Here is an 18,054-nt window from a genome sequence, read left to right on the forward strand (position 1 = left end):
GAGACACTGTCAAAAGTTCTCCTGCCTGTCTGCAGAGTTTGCTTCCACCTGTGTCCACATTAGGCTATCAGACCTCTGGAGGTTTAACCATCGCTGTCCGTGAAAGCAGGCCCTGGGAACCATCTTCCACTCATTCGCAGAAACTGCAGAGGCTTGTGCAAATCTGGTTCACAGGACATCAACCAGTTTCTAAAACACATCCACAAGCACCACTACGGAATGATGGCAGATGGCGTTCTGCTGACAAAAGTGCAAGACGTCAAGAAAGAAACGGACAAATCTTACATCATCCATCTAAAAAGGTGTGAAGTAAATAAATGAACACCGATAACATCAATGGGAGCAAAACTGAAGTAGACATGCACTGATTTCACATAAACTCCCCAGCAGCAGAAAAGTGAGATTAGAAAGAGCATCATTTAAAAGCCAGCACAGGGGCTTCCCTGGCGGCGCGCAGAGGTTAAGAATCCGCCTGACAATGCAGGGGACATGGGTTCGAGCCCTGGTCCGGAAAGATCCCACATGCGCAGAGCAACGACTGAGCCCGCGCTCTAGAGCCCGCGAGCCACAACTACTGAGCCCATGTGCCACAACTACTGAAGCCTGAGCGCCTGGAGCCCGTGCTCCACAACAAGAGAAGCCGCCGCAATGAGCAGCCCTTGGCAGCTAGAGAAGCCCACGCACAGCCACGGAAGATCCAATGCAGCCAATAAATAAATAAATAAATAAAATAAATCTATTTTAAAAAAAAGAAAAAAATTTACATAAATAAATAAATAAAAGCCAGTGCAAACACACCACCGTATCCGCACATCACACCTCAAGCCTCGCACCGGGGCTGTGCAGGGAGTGGTGATGCCGCATCCCTATTCTGTGACGGCTCTGAAGCAGCCCAGGAAGAGGCTGAAACAAACACCAGCTGCTCAGGCTCTGCCCCCTACCCCTCCTGTCCTCATCCCTGTGCTTTGCTCAAAAGCAGGCATCGAGGTAACGATATCATGACCCTGTCTGTGAGAAAGGCTCCAATGGAAGTTATTCTTACTTTAAAAAAAGACACTTAAATAAAAACTCAAAAGTGAATTTTTTCATAGGAAACCTACTGGACTGGAGAGCTTGCTGGCTGCAAAGGCCAGAGCAGAGCCTCTGAAAACAGACCACAGGGGTGGAGGCCGGACCTGAGCCAGAATCCCAGCCTCCTGGAGACCACCTCCACTCTGTTCCCTGTAGGCGTCTTCATTACATTCCAAGATGGAGCTAACATTTACTTAATCCTGAACTATCTACACAGTTATATACGTAGCTGGTGCTCATAAAATATGATCTCTACTTCCAGGGCTGACTGAAAACATATATATTAGAGGAATTTCCAAGAATCCAGGCAACTTGAGCACAAACATATAATTGTAAATCTCCCTCTGCATCCCATCCCTGGCCTCCCAAATCACAGTCACAAGTATCAAAGAAATACCAAAGTATAGGGAAATTACACCTGGAAGGTGAGAAAGAATGTGGCCCACACACCATTCACGCCGTAAGTTGTAGGCATGGAGCGCTGTGTTGTATGTTGTAAATGTTCCAATACTCCTGCCCTATGTAGAGAAAGCCTGTCCCGCACAGATACACCTTTGAACGGATATTCTCTTCCTGGGATCCGCTAACAGACAGTGATTTTGACACCCTTTCATCCACTGGGAGCTCCCAGACAAGCAGCACACGCATGTACACACACAGTCTCTAATAATTTTTTACTGTCTCACTTTCAAAAATACATGAAAAGAATTGAAAGCAAGGACTCAAACAGATATAGGTACACCCATGTTCACAACAGCGTCACTCACAGAAGGAAAACATGGAAGCGACCCAGGTGTCCATCAGCGGATGAACGGATAAACAAAATGTGGTATAGACAGGCAATGGGTTATTACTCAGCCTTTACGAGGTATAACATTCTGACACCTGCTACAACATGGACGAACCTTAAAGTCATTATGTTAAGTGAAATAAGCCAGACACAAGAGGACAAACATTGTATGATTCCACTCACCTGAAGTACTTAGAATAGTTAAATTCATCAAAAGACAAAGTCGAATAATGGTTACCAGGGGCTGGGGGAGGGGGAAATAGGGAGTTACGGTTTAATAGGTACGTAATTTCAGTCTGGGATGATGGAAAAGTTCTGGAGATGGATAGTAGGGATGGTCGCCCAACAATGGAAATTTACTTAATTCCGCTGAATTGTATACTGAAAAAAAAATAGTTAAAATGGTAAATCCTACATTAAGTATATTTTGCCACCTTAAAAAGACATGGCCAGCAAAGGACAAGCAGACACTTGAGAAAGCCCTCTGAAAGAAAAAGAGCAAAACAAATAAATATAAGTAAGAAACCTGGATGATTCAGACACGACTAAAGGAGTAGAAGAAAAATCTGTAAATAGACTCTTTGGTGGAGTGAAAGGAGATACCGCCCCTACACACTGCGTATTACAAAAATAACAGCACACTACCCAAATGGTCATTTCAAAAACAAAGAGAAAACTTTTGAAAATCAAAACATTTGATAACAAAAATTCAATAATAGAATATAAAGTTGGGGAAACAGTCCAGAAATGGACCAAAAGATCAAGAGGTAGAAAAGAGTGGAGGAAGGAAAAGAGGTTTTTTTTCAGAAATTACAATATCAAAATAGTTGGGCTTTCAAACCACAGGGGAAATAAAGAAAAGGAAATCATCAAAGGAAATAATAGGAAAGCACTTTTCAGAACTGAAAGCCAATAAGTATCCAGATTGAAGGGGCCCATAAAACACTCTGCAAGATGAATAACAAAAAGTCAAATAAGGCACACTGTTTTGAAATTTCAGAACCCCAGGGATAAAGAAAGGGTTCTAAAAATACCCAGAGGTAATGAGGACCTGGTTGGAATAGAGTTTCTGAGCGCTTCTCTGAGGATCTTTGAAACCACCTGATCTACTCTTATGCTTCTTTCCACCCTGTGTGGCAACTCCCCTGCCCACCCAGACTTGTTTTTTTAAAAGTAAAATTGGTATATAACTACACTAAAAAATAAATTAAAAAATAAAAATACCCAGAAAGGAAAAAATAATGGGTTATATGCTAAGGAAAAGAAATCAGAAACACAACAAGCCTCTTATAAGCAACATCAGACACTGGAATATAATGGAGCAAAACCTTCAGAATTCTGGGGGAAAACTTACCGCCAGAACTTACTGCCTGGAATTTTATACCCATCTAAATCATAAATTGAATATGAGAAACAATACAGATGTTTTAAGACGTATATAAGGACGCAAAACTTTTCCTTGCCTTTCAGTCTTTCTTAGGAATCTACCAAGAATAAAAGGAAAGCTCTGAACATAACACAGGAAGTGAAGGAGTCCTAGGATAACAGCTGTGCTTTACAGTCTAATGCAGGCTCACATTCTGCAAGAAGACTTTTATGTCCCCATTTTTCTTGACAGCTAAGCAGCAGCCACTTGCATTATCTCATCTAATCTTCTCAATGAATCCTGAAAAGAAGACATGATTTTTCAATCCACGTGGTTTAAAGGGTATATAGGCTGTAAGTCAGGAGAAGGAACAAGTTTTAAGACGAAGATAAGAACTTCTTTTTGAGATACACTCACACCAATATTCATAGCAGCACTATTCACAGTAGCCAAGACACGGAAGCAACCTAAGTATCCATTGACAGATGAATGGATAAAGAAGATGTAAGACATATATATACAACCCTCAGCCATAAAAAAAGAATGAAATAATACCATTTGCAGCAATGTGGATGGACACAGAGATTATCATACTAAGTGAAGTCAGTCAGGCAGGGAAAAGCAAATATCATATGATATCACTTATATGTGGAATCTAAAAAATAGTACAAATAAACTTATTTACAAAACAGAAACAGAGTCACAGGCATAGAAAACAAACTTACGGTTACCAAAGGGAAATGTGGGGGAGGGGTAAATTGGGAGTATGGGATTAACAGATGCACACTCCTATATATAAAATAGATAGACAACAAGGATTTACTGTACAGCACAGGGAACTATATTCAATATCTTGTAATAAACCATAATGAAAAATAATAGAAAAAAGAATACAGACATATACATATATATGTATAACCAAATCATTTTGCTGTATACCTGAAACTAACACAATATTGTAAATCAACTATGCTTCAATTTTTAAAAATAAATTTAAAAAATAATAATTTTAAAAAAGAACTTCTTTTTGATACATTGAACTTGACAACAATTGGATATATGTATCTGAAGCTTAGGACAGAAGTCTGGGCTGGAGACATGAATTTTAGGAGGAAAATGAAGGTATGAGAGGGGATGAAAAAAACCTACGGAAATCAACATAATTTTAAAACAAAGAGTTGAAAATTGTAAGAGAAATGATAATGAATCAGAGAACAGATCAAAGCTAATAGAATAAAAACAGTAATCAAAGATGTATCAGGGCTTCCCTGGTGGCGCAGTGGTTGAGAGTCTGCCTGCCGATGCAGGGGACACGGGTTCGTGCCCCGGTCTGGGAAGATCCCACATGCCGCGGAGCGGCTGGGCCCGTGAGCCGTGGCCGCTGAGCCTGCACGTCCGGAGCCTGTGCTCCGCAACGGGAGAGGCCACAACAGTGAGAGGCCCGCGTACCGCAAAAAAAAAAAAAAGATGTATCAGAAGAAAGAATCCATGACTCATAGAAATACCAAAAGCTAGCAATGAAAAGGTTTTCTCCATGTAGCTGGAAAAATTAATGAAAAGAAACCAAGATCAAGAGTTGTCCTAGTTAAATGTGTTACATGAAAGAGAGAAAAGGAGAAGAAAGAGGAGGAGGAAGGGAAGTTTCCAGAGACCAAATGTTGGTTATCTTTTAAGGGAATCAACCTCCCTACTAGTCTCATGCTTTCAGTGAAGAGGAACTTCTGTGAGGATAACACTCCTAGCTTTTGTCTCCACCTCTACTAATTTCTTCGCCTAAGAGTAGTGCTTTATCTGATATTTGCTTCTGAAAGAGGGAACTGAGCTTGCCTGGCTCAGCTCCTACTCCTGTCTGGTCAAATTCATAAGCTATAAAAAGTATGCATCGTGTCTCCTTACCTGCCAGGTGGTAGGAGTCCAACCTCAGGTGGAGATGTGCAGGTGAACTGTGACTCTGCCCGTGATTCTGTCAAAATCAAGAGGAGAGACTATAAGTGCCTTTGGCCACAGATCTAAAATCACTTTCTCCAATCAGCTTTAAGAAATGCAACTGACATTTCGATCTTCCTTTCCCTACCTCCTGTGTTCTCAAGTTAATCCCCAAATTTGTAACCCAAGTTAGTCCTAATTTGGGAGGGAAAGAGGAAATAACCTAAAATACCAATGGTTACCCACGAAAGATTACCCATAACATTAAGTATGAGAAAACAATGACAAAGTTCGCAAACTGCTAGTTCTTAGGCAAAATATAATGTTGGTAAATGTTCTGTTTGGTGATTTTAGTTGGCATATACAACGTTTTATATGGCCATGTAATTAGGCAGGCATAAAACGTGATTATAACACGTCTTCCTCCAAGGCTGCCTCACATTCAGGTGTCCTGCATAACCTCTGTAGAGGTTGAGTTTGCTACCCCTGCAATAAAGCAGTGATGACAGAATCTGAAGTTAAATAGAATAGCTGTAGATCTCTAAGTACCTATATGGCTAGACCTGCAAGCCAAATGCTGACTGAAAAAGCAAGCTGCAGAATAATGCATACTGTAGGGTATCATTTACGTATGTTTAAACACAACATATTTTCTGAATTGCTGTTATGATTCATATGAAAGGTTTTCTTTTTTCTTCTCTCTCTAGAACTTTCTAGAATCTTTTCTATACACTCATGTTCTGCATTTCATGATGGTATGTTTATGAACATGAGAGACAAAGACACTGACCTCACTGAGCTTACACTCCAATAGGTAATAAATTACAAACAGATGAATGCACATGTCATATGACAGGACTTTGTAACTTATAAAGAATAAATAAACCAGGGCAAGGGTTTCCTCCTCTTCTGGTGGTTTGTGTAGGGCAGAACCATCATATAGGGGAGGAGGGGTACACTGCTGAGTGGAATTGGACAAAACTTTCAAACTGCCTTTCCAAATGGCCATGCCGACTTATAATCCCAACGGTAGGATAATCTTCCCCTCCCCACCCACCCCGTTTGATAGAAACCCGTTGTATCCATTTTCATTTCCTCGATGAAGTTGTGATTTGCCTCTTGATATTGTTTTCCTGTTGGGTTGTACAGCTGATTCGTGTTTCTCCTCCACAGACCCAATTTCTGGTTCCAAGTTCATCAGTGCTCCGACCACAGACCCCTTACTGGAACTTGTCCGTGAAGCACTCCTCATGCTTGATGCAATCACCCAGGCTTTACTTCCATGCCTGCTCTGGGCCTCAGCAGGTGTCACCACTGATATCTTACCTAAGCCTCACCACATGCCGAAAGTTAAGTGGTAAGTATCTTCATTGCCCAGATAAGCAAACAGACTCTAAGATGATGAATTACTTATTTCAAGGTGCCACAGCAAGTAATTGCAGAGGTCAGGATTCAAAACCATGTTTTTTTCATCTCTAAAGCTTGTGTTCATCTCCCTTAAATACTCTCATTGTCAGCCTTTGGGAGCAAAAGCTATTCTGCTACAGCACTGGCTATTTCAAAGTTCAACCTAATTTAGATTGGCGCTTGGTGTAGTTCACATAAATAAAGCCTTTGCAGTTGTCAACAGATCTTCTCAGATCATTTCCTACCTCAATCCATTGCTAAAGCTGTTTGGTTCCTGAAAACCTTCCATCCAGGTTCTAGGACCACCCTCTGAATTCTAGGTCTTCAGTTGCTCTCCATACTAGTTGACAGTAGCCCAGAATATTTCCATAAAATTTCCTTCAATTGTCACTTCTTTTAAATGCTATAAAACCAGGAAAGATGTCTAGGAGGGGTTTTTCTAGCTTCCAACATCATTTTCTTCTACACAAACATTTACATAAACATCAAAATGTCTGAAACCAAATTACATGTCAGCTACTTAGGTCCCAGACAAACGGTGATTACTTTTAAATCATGCAAAATTTAAGATCACAGAGTTCTACAACACTGAGGTCAGAAGGAATCACAGCATCCACCCAGCCCAAGGATGGCCAATAGAATGCATAACTGGAAGTGAGGGCGAGAAAGCTGGAGTCCCATCTGGGCTCTGCAGGAAGGAGTGCTGTGATCCATTAGCAATGTCTGCCCTGGACAGCTACAGGAGTTCCAGGCTTTCCGGGCAGCTGTTGGGAAATGCTGATCCAAAATGAACACTAGGGCTTCCCTGGTGGTGCAGTGGTTGAGAATCTGCCTGCCAATGCAGGGGACAAGGGTTCGAGCCCTGGTCTGGGAAGATCCCACATGCCGCGGAGCAACTGAGCCCATGAGCCACAACTACTGAGCCTGCGCGTCTGGAGCCTGTGCTCCACAGCAAGAGAGGCCGTGATAGTGAGAGAGAGGCCCGTGCACTGCGATGAAGAGTGGCCCCCGCTCGCTGCAACTAGAGAAAGCCCTCGCACAGAAACGAAGACCCAACACAGCAAAAATAAATAAATAAATTTATTTAAAAAAAAAAATGAACACTAAAACATCACCGAGCTCAACCAGTTAAATATGATTTGTCCCACTCCCACCAAAGCAGACAGCACCTTGACACGAAAATTTTAAAAGCCCAGCTCTACTGAAACCTCTTACAACTTTCTCAGGCAGTCGCAGTGAACTTAAAATCTCAATCTAAATATCCCATGATATAGTGCCTTTTTCTCAGAAGAAGAAATTTATTTTATTATATACACGTTAAAGTGGACTACAGAAACCCAAAGAGGAAACAAGAACACACAAACAATTTTTCAGTGATTCTGCTTTGCCTTGTTGAAGTAAGTTCATAAATACAATTTTTATTAGTACAAAAAAAAAAAAATCAGTTGCTTTTAACCTCTTCCACCTCCCCAGGCAAGTAAATACTGAAAAAAAATTGTAAGGAATATTGGCTTGGAGGAGGGCCACTCAGGCCTGGGGTGTCCACACATCACCATGTGGCCCTACTGTCAGACGTGTGAAAAGGAGTATGTGTATTGTATATCTGTTTTCTCTAACCTTGTCCGAGGCATGCATTGTACGGAGGAAGAATCTGAAGCCCAGATAGACTAAGCCGTTTGTCTATACACACACAGCTAGTTAACGGCAGAACGAGGCTAAGACTCCACTTCTCCTGCTTGCTCGTTTAGCACTGTTAGCCTACACAGCCCCACGCGTAAATGACTCCCAGGCCGCCTACTTAGTCACCCATCACTCACCAAATACAAGGGTAGGAGGCACGGAATTGAAGCAGTACAACCTTGGGCAGCATCAAGATGCTCACAGCTGGATGGGAGGCTGGACCTGCAAACCGAGAGCTGCAGAGGACTCTCTGCCTTCCTGAGGAAGGCATTTGGAGAGCTCTGAGAATCCCCAAACTCGCCCGTACCATTGCTTTTAAACCTCTTCACTACCCCTGCCAGGAGTGACCATCAACTTCCTTTCTGAAGCTTTTTGTTTTTTTTAACAAAGAAGCATCTTTAACACTTCATGATCGTTACTACGCACAAAGCAACGGAGAACCAAAACCAATCCGAGCTCTCTCCTGCCTTGTCGTCTTTGCCCTTGATGTGCCCTCCAGCAGGATGGTCCCCTCCCCCCATCTTCACATGGCGGCTCCTCTCTTCACTGCAAATCTCCCTCCTTCCTCTTTTTTTAAATTGTGGTAAAATATATGTAATACAAAACTTGCCATTTTTAAGTGTACAGATCAGTGGCATGAAGTACATTCACAGTGTTGTGTGACCTCCACCGCTGCCTCTTTCCACAACTTTTTCATCACCCCAAACAGAAACTCTGTACCCACCAAGAAATGACTTCCCCCTTCCCCCTTCCTCCAGCCCCTGGTAATCTCTAGTCCACTCCCTGTCTCTACGAATTTGCCTTTTCTAAGTATTCATATAAATGGAATCATACAATATTTACCCTTTTGTGTTGGCTTATTCATAATGTTTTTAAGATTCATCCACATCGTAGCATGTATCAGAATTCCATTCCTTTTTATGGCTGAATAATATTCCATTTTATGAATACACAACATTTTGTTTATCCATCCATCCACTGACGTACACGTGGGTTGCTTCCACCTTCTGGCTGCAGTGGGCAGGGCTCCTTTCCAATGCTCACCTCTCTCTCTCGCTTTCCATCACATCACCCGGCTTTATTTTCTTCATAGAACATATCACCACATGCAATTAATTGTTTTGTTTATTCTTCTTCCCTCCCCTCATCCTCCTCCCAATGGTATAGTCCACGGGAGCAGAGAACCTTTTCATTGCCCACTTTATAGCCAAACTAGCATCCTAACATAGGGGCTGGCATATACTAGATACTCAAAGAATATTTGTCGAATGAATGAATAAAAAAGCAATAATGAAATGCATAGGTTAGGCAGGTGACCAGACTCACTAACTTGCTAACTAACTCCCGCCCCCGCCCCATCACAGAGCAGGTCATACAGACTCATACTTTAGCAACATGACAAACTACTCCATGTCATGGCTCTTTGGGATACGATGCCTAAAGCAGAAGTCACTAGTGTTAAATCCTCAATGCCAAATATCTACGACATTATATGGTTGAAAGTTGCTGTAACGGCAACGTGGGCAAAAAATCTAAGACACAGAAGTGCCAGTGAGTAAAAAGAAGTGGGAAGAAAAACGGAAAGAAGCTTTGTGCAGCTTTGTGCCCTGAAGAAAGGGCTGGTAACGTCCCTCTTACACCAGAAGAGAACCTCACTTAGCATAATTGGCCAGAGAGGCAGGTGGAAAAGTGGTCCAGCCTGGGGGGCTGTGGCACCACCTTCTGTTCTGGAAGCTCCCAAAGCCGTCACCTGATTTAACAGGTCTCTCTTTATCCCCAACGTTGAGGCCCACACACCTTCTCCCTGAGAGAGAATTCTGCCCACTGCTCTTTTCCCTGGGAGGGGAGAGAGAATTTCAGTTCATGCACATTGATCCCATTATCGCTTACTACATGGCTATTTCCTGGGGCAGCGAGATAATCCAAGTCTGCTCCTTCCCAGCACACGAGCATAAAACCGTAATATATGACATATTATGTCAGACACAGGTGCTGCCCAGCTCAGCATTCTGTCCCTGACACCCGGAGCAGGGAAGATTTTTTGAGCAACTCCAGTCCTTTTTTCACGTGACACACAGATGCCAAGTCCTGCTTTCCCGCCACAGAGTGCCGTCGTGTCCCTGCTTCTACTCTTCCTTTCTCTCTGGACCACCCGCACATCATCCTTCCTGGTTCCACTAGCAGATGCCCACTGGACTCTTGCAGTGTTCTAGGATGTCTGTTGGGAACCAGAAATTTAAAAATGAATGAGTTATGGCCCCCATAGGGTTCCACTGGACAGCAAAGGCAAGGACCACTTGACAGAGCGAGTAGGAACTACTTAGTCAGTGGGAAGATAGGGACCCATGGGGCAGATCTTGAAAGATAAACAGTGTAGAAAGAAAAGGGAAAAGGATGAGGCAGAAAAGTGTGGGCATAGTTGTATATCAGGGAGAAAAGCCTGGGGTTTGGGGGGCGGGGGGAGAAAGAGAGAGAGAATGAGAGAGAGCGAGAAGGAGGATATATGAGAGAGGGAATTAAATTTTTTCTAGAGAAAAAACCAGGAAGCAAAAGAGTCAGCAGTTACTCCTAGAAAGGTTAACTTTGGCAATGAATAATAACTCCTTCAAATAGAATCATGAAGGAAGCAAATATAGGTAAAAATATAGACAAATTGGGCTTCCCTGGTGGCACAGTGGTTGAGAGTCCACCTGCCAATGCAGGGGACACGGGTTCGTGCCCCGGTCCGGGAAGATCCCACATGCCACGGAGCAGCTGGGCCCGTGAGCCACGGCCGCTGAGCCTGCGCATCCGGAGCCCGTGCTCCGCGACAAGAGAGGCCGTGACAGTGAGAGGCCCGCGTACCGCGCAAAAAACAAACAAACAAACAAAAAATTTTTTCTAGAGAAAAAACCAGGAAGCAAAGGAGTCAGCAGTTACTGCTAGAAAGGTTAACTTTGGCGATGAGTAATAACTCCTTCAAATAGAATAATGAAGGAAGCAGATATAGGTAAAAATACAGACAAATTAAGAAGACGAAGGGGCATACATGACATAGATCGTCTCTGAGGGTCTCCATTATCTCTGCAGAGCCCCAGCTTCCCCCATGAGCTGGGAATGAGGAGATGATGGTGGGTTGGGTGGAGTGAGTGGAGGTCAGGGGCAGCCGCTGAAGAGAAAGTAAGAGAAGGTCAACTAGAGATAATTAAAAGATAAGCGAGCAGCAGTGGCAGCCCAGCAGAGGCTGAGAGGCTCATAAACGTGTAATGGAACCACTTCAGCATGGTGATGTGATTTTTCCCAAGTACTGTCCAGCAGCCCCAGGCCAGGGAGAGTGAAAACAAGCATTTGGATTGACACAGCACTGGGGATGGAGGCGCAGCTGTGGAAGGAGGTCAAGGAGCTGAGGGTGAGGAAGGATTGGATGAGAGGGCCCTCGAAGACATGGGTGATTAAATCTAGCCTAAGAAGGGGAGATGGGCAAGGCCAAGAGGGGTCTGACAGCCTGCAAAATCAGGTGACAAATATATCCAGCACGTAGCCATAAGGCTTTGTATTAGTCAAGGTCCTCTAGAGACACAGAACCAATTCCTTATAATAAGTCTCATTATAAGGAACTGACTCATGCAATTATGGACGCTAAGAAGTCCTGTGACCTGCCGACTTCAAGCTGGAGCCCCAGGAAAATGGCGCTGTAGTTCCATTCCCAGTCTGAAAGCCTGAGAACTGGTAGAGCCAGGACTGTGAGTCTAAGGCCACTGCCAGGAGAAGACCAGCGTCTCAGTGTAGGCAGTAGGCAGAGAGAAAAAAGGCTACCTTCCTCTGCCTTTTTCTTCTATTCCGGCCCATGAATCAATGCCCATGGGCACTGGATGATGCCCACCCATACTGAGGAGGGCCATCTGCTTTCCTGAGTCCACAGATTCAAATGCTGATCTCTTCTGGGAACACCCTCACAGGCAGAAATGATATTTAAGCAGATATCTGGGCATCCTATGGCCCAGTCAAACTGGCACATAAAGTTAACCATCACAAGCCTGGTAACAGTAGCTCTTATTGTAATCCCAGGCATGTATGCACCAGGTGTTAACTCAGAGCTTTACGTGTATGGTTCCATTGGGTCCTCTCTCACTTTACAGGAAAGTAACTACAGCGCAAGGAAGTTAAGTCACTCTGGACTTGACTAACCCCACAACTCATGCTCTTAAACATCTGGCCCAAAGAGGTTGTAATGCTAGATTTCTGAGCATATTGTTTTGTAGGCTGAGCCGTCCCAAGTGATGAACAAGGTGTAGGAGGTGGCAGTGGACGTGGATTGCTGAGGTGAATGGAAGTTGAGTCATTGGGGCTGAGGACGTCAGAGCAATCTGTGACTGCAAAGTTGAATGACTCAACAACAAGGGTCAGAGGGCCAGGAGTTAGGGACCTCAGAATCGCAGGAAAATTTAACTGTCCAGAAGGGTTCATGTGAGGAAGAACCAGCCTGAAGCCAACTGGAAAAAATTTTGCAAGGGCCGTGGAACCTCTGAAATTTGGCAAGAAGTGGCATCTCTCCCTTTGAAAGGTTCCCAGTTGGGTCAGGGGCTCCCAAGACCATCCTCAGGTTCAGTGATTCACCAGAAGGACTCACAGAACTCAGGAAAGCTCTGACACTCATGGTTATGGTTTATGACAGTGAAAGGATACAGACTCAAACTTGCAAAGGAAAGAGGTACAGAGGGCAGAGTCCAGGAGAAACCAGACATGGCCTTCCAGCTGCCCTCTCTCAGTAGAGTAGCCCAAACAGGACGTAATCCTCCCAGTAATGATGTGTGATAGCACCTGGGAAGTACTGCCAGCCAGGGAAGCTTACCTGAGCTTTCAGGTCCAAGGTTTTTCTTGGGAGTCAGTCACCTAGGCATGAGATACCCACATGACTGACCTTAGCTACCCTGTCTTCAGCAGTTCCAGAGGTCAAACTGATACAGCATGGCCCAGGTCCCCAGGCAAACAAAGGCACACATTCATTATAAATCACAGTGTAGCCATAAACTATCTGGGGTAGCCCAAGGCCCCAGGTATACAAAAACACTCTTATCAAGCAGAATACTCCGAGGACTTAGAAGATCTCTCTGGTCAAGGGCCAGTCCTTTCTTTGGAACGTGCAGGGTTGAAGCACCCCAAGCCCTCTGGGCTAACCCTTTACAGCACACCAGCACCAGAGACCAATAAACCTGATTTGTGATGTGAGACACCCATTCTGGCCCAGAACACCACAGAGACCTCCAGGGATCAAGGATGACCCAGTCACTTGAAGGTAAACTTTGCATTTAAAGCTAGAATGTTATCCTTTGAGTCTTGGGTTCACAATGAGCTCAGCCTCTGAGGCTGATCCAAGGACTTTTCTACTTGAGACCATCCTATGCTCTCTCTGATCAAGGCTCAACTCTCCCAGTTAACATTGAAAAGAAACAAGCAAACGAATAAACTGACAACTCTCACGCCCAACCTTGGAAAACAAGTGAACAGGAAGTCTCTGATGTCCACTAGACACACACAAACACACTGCAGTGAGGACCAAGAGACTTCCTCTCTACACTGTGTGCTGGGATCCTGTTCCTAAGAGCCCTGTGGATAGAACGCTCCCAGATCCAAACGCCAGGCTGAGAAAGCAGCCAGGAAGCAGCTGGTGTGCCTTGGTCTAACTCTGCAGTGGGTTCACTGGACACAACTGGGTTGGCCATTCTTTGGCCTCTAGAGGGTACAGTAAGCAGCAACTATCACATTCTCCTGGGTGCACAGGCTTGTAAAGAGTTGAAATAGAGATGGAGGCAGAGATAGAGACAGAGAAAGAGATAGAAATAGAGGTTTCAGTGGACGTTTTTGCTAGCATAGCGTTTCTGTCATGCACTTGCCTTCTGATACGCCTTGTTTTCATCTGTGTAAGATTTTATTCTTTTTTTATTGAAGTGTAGTTGATTTACAATATTGTGTTTCAGATGCACAGCAATGTGATTCAGATTTTTTTTTGTGGGTTTTTTTTGCAGATTTTATTCCATTATAGGTTATTGCAAGATATTGGTGTGATTCCCTATGCTATATAGTACATCTTTGTTGCTTATTTATTTTATGTTTAGTGGTTTTAGTAGGGAAGAAAGTAAGTGGATCCTTTGCCCCTGGCATTCTAGACCACGGACAGCACTCAGCTCATCCTCTTCCTGCTGTAGTCCCCTTGCAGATCTCAAATCAGACAAGTGCTCCCTGTTTATTACACACGATGGGTAACCCTGCTGCGGAAGGATACTTCTATTATGGAGGTAAAACCCATGGGAGTTTGGCTGGCTACTCCTTTATCTCTACCTTCTGTTGACCAACTGTGAGACTGTTCTATTCCAAATGCCTTTGAGGAAGGTTGTCACAACGGTAAAGAAGGGAAAAAAAGTAATAAATCCATGCTCAGCTTTCACGTTTCAAAATGAATGTTTGAACCCAAGGCAGAGGCAAAAGCCTGAGAAAGGGATATTGGAGTTGCAAAGCAGAGCCCATAAAAAGCCAGCACAGAAAGCTTATTTCCAAAAAAGTAAGCAAGAAGAATTCATGATCGATTAGAGCCAGTTTAACCACCACTCATATTATATTAAAATCCCCTAAAGTGAGAAAAGGGGGAAATTATGAGTGGTCCTGAGATGGGGGTCCTGTCTTGCCCCTTTGAGGTCAGGTCTATAGGGATGGAGGAGTACCGTAAGTTCAAGAGCAGAAGGAATCACAGCTTCCATGCTGAGCAGGGCCTTGGGACTCTCCACCCGTATCTTTCCATGGAGCCACAGGGATGGAGAACCGACTCCAGGGTCTGGGGAAATGGGCCTGACCCATCAGGCTCCACATGGGAAGGCGAGAGAATGAATGCTTCTCATGCAATCTTTAGGGCTGGTGGGCCCTAGTGGCCCCTGGTCAGCTCGTGGAGATTCAGAGTGACCTTTATGGACCAACCACTAGGGAAAAGATGAAGGCTCAGACATCCCAAAGGAGCCTGGCAAGGATGGGCAGTGACAAGCAGGGCCAATGAGAGTGAGGCCATAGTGGTAGCTGTAGAAGAGAAGACGTCACGGCCTAGAACCAAACGCCACTCCAACGCCTGGACAGCCCTCAAGTCTCCTGGAAATTAGGTTCAATCATGGAGGAAAGAAGAAAGGGGAGAACTGTGAATGAATCGAGAAAACCTTGAACTGGTTGAGTTTGTCCTGGAATGACTACCATTCAGTTTCCATGGACAGAGGTGTGGAACTGGAGACAGAACCCAAATTCAGTTATGCAAAAACAAGAGCCTTACCCTTTACTTTGCAAACCTGAGTTGGAGGTCTATGGAATGAACACTTAACAATATTTTAAACTCCTGAGAGCCAAAGATGTGAGGACAGGTAGGTCAGTGATAACAGCAAGAGTAGCAGGCTGTATATAAATCTTTGTATATAAATTTTATATAAATGTTTAATGCTGTATATATAAATTCTAGTTTGTGCAAACCAAAATTTGGGGTGCATTGTTCTGACCATGGAACAGATGTGAATGGGACCTGCCCCTGAAAGTGGGAAATGTATGTGCCTAGGTCATCTTCTTTCTGTATCAGGAATGCAGCCATCCCTGACCAGGGGACAGATAGTGTGACTGTGCTTTTCAAAAGGGGAGCTATGTATGTGCCACTTCTGGGTATGTGAAGCCATCTCAGAGATGCAGACTGGGCCCCCAAATGTTGGGATGGCTGGAAAAATTCAAGGATCAAGTTCAAAGTCCTTAGTATGGCAAACAAAGCTTTTCACGATGGGGCCTTTGCTCTCTTGACCAGTCCCTTGGGACTCCCTAGCAGCCCCACAGTCAGGAAAACCACCAGGAGGGCTCTAAACCCACCATATTGTCTTGCCCCGGGGTCTTTGCACAAGCTTCTCCCTCTGCCTGAATGGGCCTGGCTATCTCTACGTATCCTTCACGTCTCAACTTGAACTTACATCTTCCAGAAAGGCTTCCCGAATTTTCCCAAATTGACTTAATTGTCCTTCCATGAACTTCCATGGCATCCTGAGTGAACCCCAGTTGTGCCACTTATCAGGCTGTATTTAACTGTCTGTTTCCCTATTTATCTCCTCCACTAGACTGTCAGCTATTTAAGGGCAAAGGCATGTCTTGATCATCATTGTATCCTGGAACCTAAAGCAGCACCTGGCCATGAGAAGGCGCTCCACAAACACTTGTTACTTGTCAAGGTTGATGACTACTGGGGAAGGAGGCATCTGGACCATTTGAGAAAACCCAAGCTGATTGGGCCACCTCCCTCGGGGAAATGGCCGCAAGCAAAGAGACATCAGAGTCAGAGAGCTGTGGCCAAAGAATTTTTCTTCACTTGTTCCCAGGGGAAATTACTGCTTTGAGCAGCAATGCTTTAAACCTGGTTCTCAAAGGAAGAGAAACCTCCCTGGGCTGGTAACTCACATCAGCAGATGCACAGCTGCCCTCTCTCCAGTCTGTCTGTGCTTCTTCAATCAGGCAGAACATCCCCATCCTTCAGACCACTGTTCTCAGTCTGGGCTTTTGGGGATTCATTGTGTCAGCATCCCCCGCGGTTCCCACTCTGCTCAGGGTCTTTTCTTGTGAATGCCCTGAACAGAAATACTCTCTTTAGAACCTTCTCAGCGGAAGGCTCCATGCCAGGCACTTGCACGAAGAACATTATATTTAACCCTCACAAAAACATTGTGAGATAAAACCATTACCCTCAGATGTAGACAGGCAAAAACTGAGGAGGTTAAATAATTTGCTCAAGATCCCAGCTACTGAGAGACTGAGCTGTTCTCAGGGGGAAAAGAATAACCTCCGTCACGAGACTGTTTAATTTTTTACACTGCTGTCACAGAAAATGCAAAACTCCACTTCCTGTTCCCGAAAGCTCTGGGTGGCAAAACACACACACAAACACACACACACACACACACACACACACACACACACACACACACACACACACCTTGAAGAATCCAGCAGGTGATAATTGGTGTTGCTACAGCATGAAAGAATAAGGGAGCTGTGAAATTCTCCACTATCCTGGGAAAGAATCAGGCACTTTTCTACTTTGATAACCACGGTATTCTCAAGCATAAGGTAAGGGTTTAAGCCATAGTTTCCCATGCTTCTGATGTAAGTTTAAAATTTCCAGGAAGAGCAGAATATGTCAATTAATTAGGTCTTTGTTTTGTTTTTTTTAAGAGATGATGTAAGTTGTTTACTCTCATTAACAGCCAGGAAGAGTCCGAGTGCTGTCCACTGGCCTCACATCAATATTCCAGGCACTCATTAATCATTCACAGATTCCTTTACACTCTGCACATGCCCTCAGATGGCCCTTTACCCAGGTTGGGTAGCTCGAGTTATAAATGCCAGTGCCTGTAGGAGAAGCAGACCCATAGCACGAATGTTACAGCCCCAAGAAGCACACGTGCAGGGGTCCCTAGTGACTCAGAGAGCATGTGCTCTGTCTGCAGGGGGTGCCACGACTCAACTCCAGCCAACTGTTGCCATGTAGGATCCCAGAGTCCTTGTGGCTGGGTCTCCTGATTTTCCACAAAAAAGCCGTTAAGTCTGGAATTTTACACGAAAGTTCCTGATCACTATGAGAGCCAAACAGCATATGCCTGTGGGTAACTTTCCATCCAGTCTGCGATCCCTGGATTACTGTCTACAGCAGTGCTGTCCGCTAGGACCCGGGACTTCGATGAGCTTATCAGAGTTAACCCAAGAGCAGACAGCCGTGCAGCCACGGGGTTGATGGCAGCGGGAGGGCTTCGTGTCTGACGAAATCGTGAGCGTC

At 44.4% G+C, this 18,054-nt stretch overlaps 1 non-coding gene across 1 annotated transcript; it reads left to right on the top strand.

Annotated features, from left to right (window-relative positions):
- Window positions 1–2,895: 2,895 nt before the first annotated feature.
- Window positions 2,896–2,975, top strand: LOC137213764 (small nucleolar RNA ZL8). Its single transcript, XR_010938385.1, has one exon. It is a non-coding gene; the product is annotated as a small nucleolar RNA ZL8 (small nucleolar RNA).
- The last annotated feature ends 15,079 nt before the right edge of the window (window positions 2,976–18,054 follow it).

The sequence above is a fragment of the Pseudorca crassidens genome, chromosome 19 (assembly GCF_039906515.1).
Source record: "Pseudorca crassidens isolate mPseCra1 chromosome 19, mPseCra1.hap1, whole genome shotgun sequence".
In the NCBI taxonomy this organism is placed as follows: Eukaryota; Metazoa; Chordata; class Mammalia; order Artiodactyla; family Delphinidae; genus Pseudorca; species Pseudorca crassidens.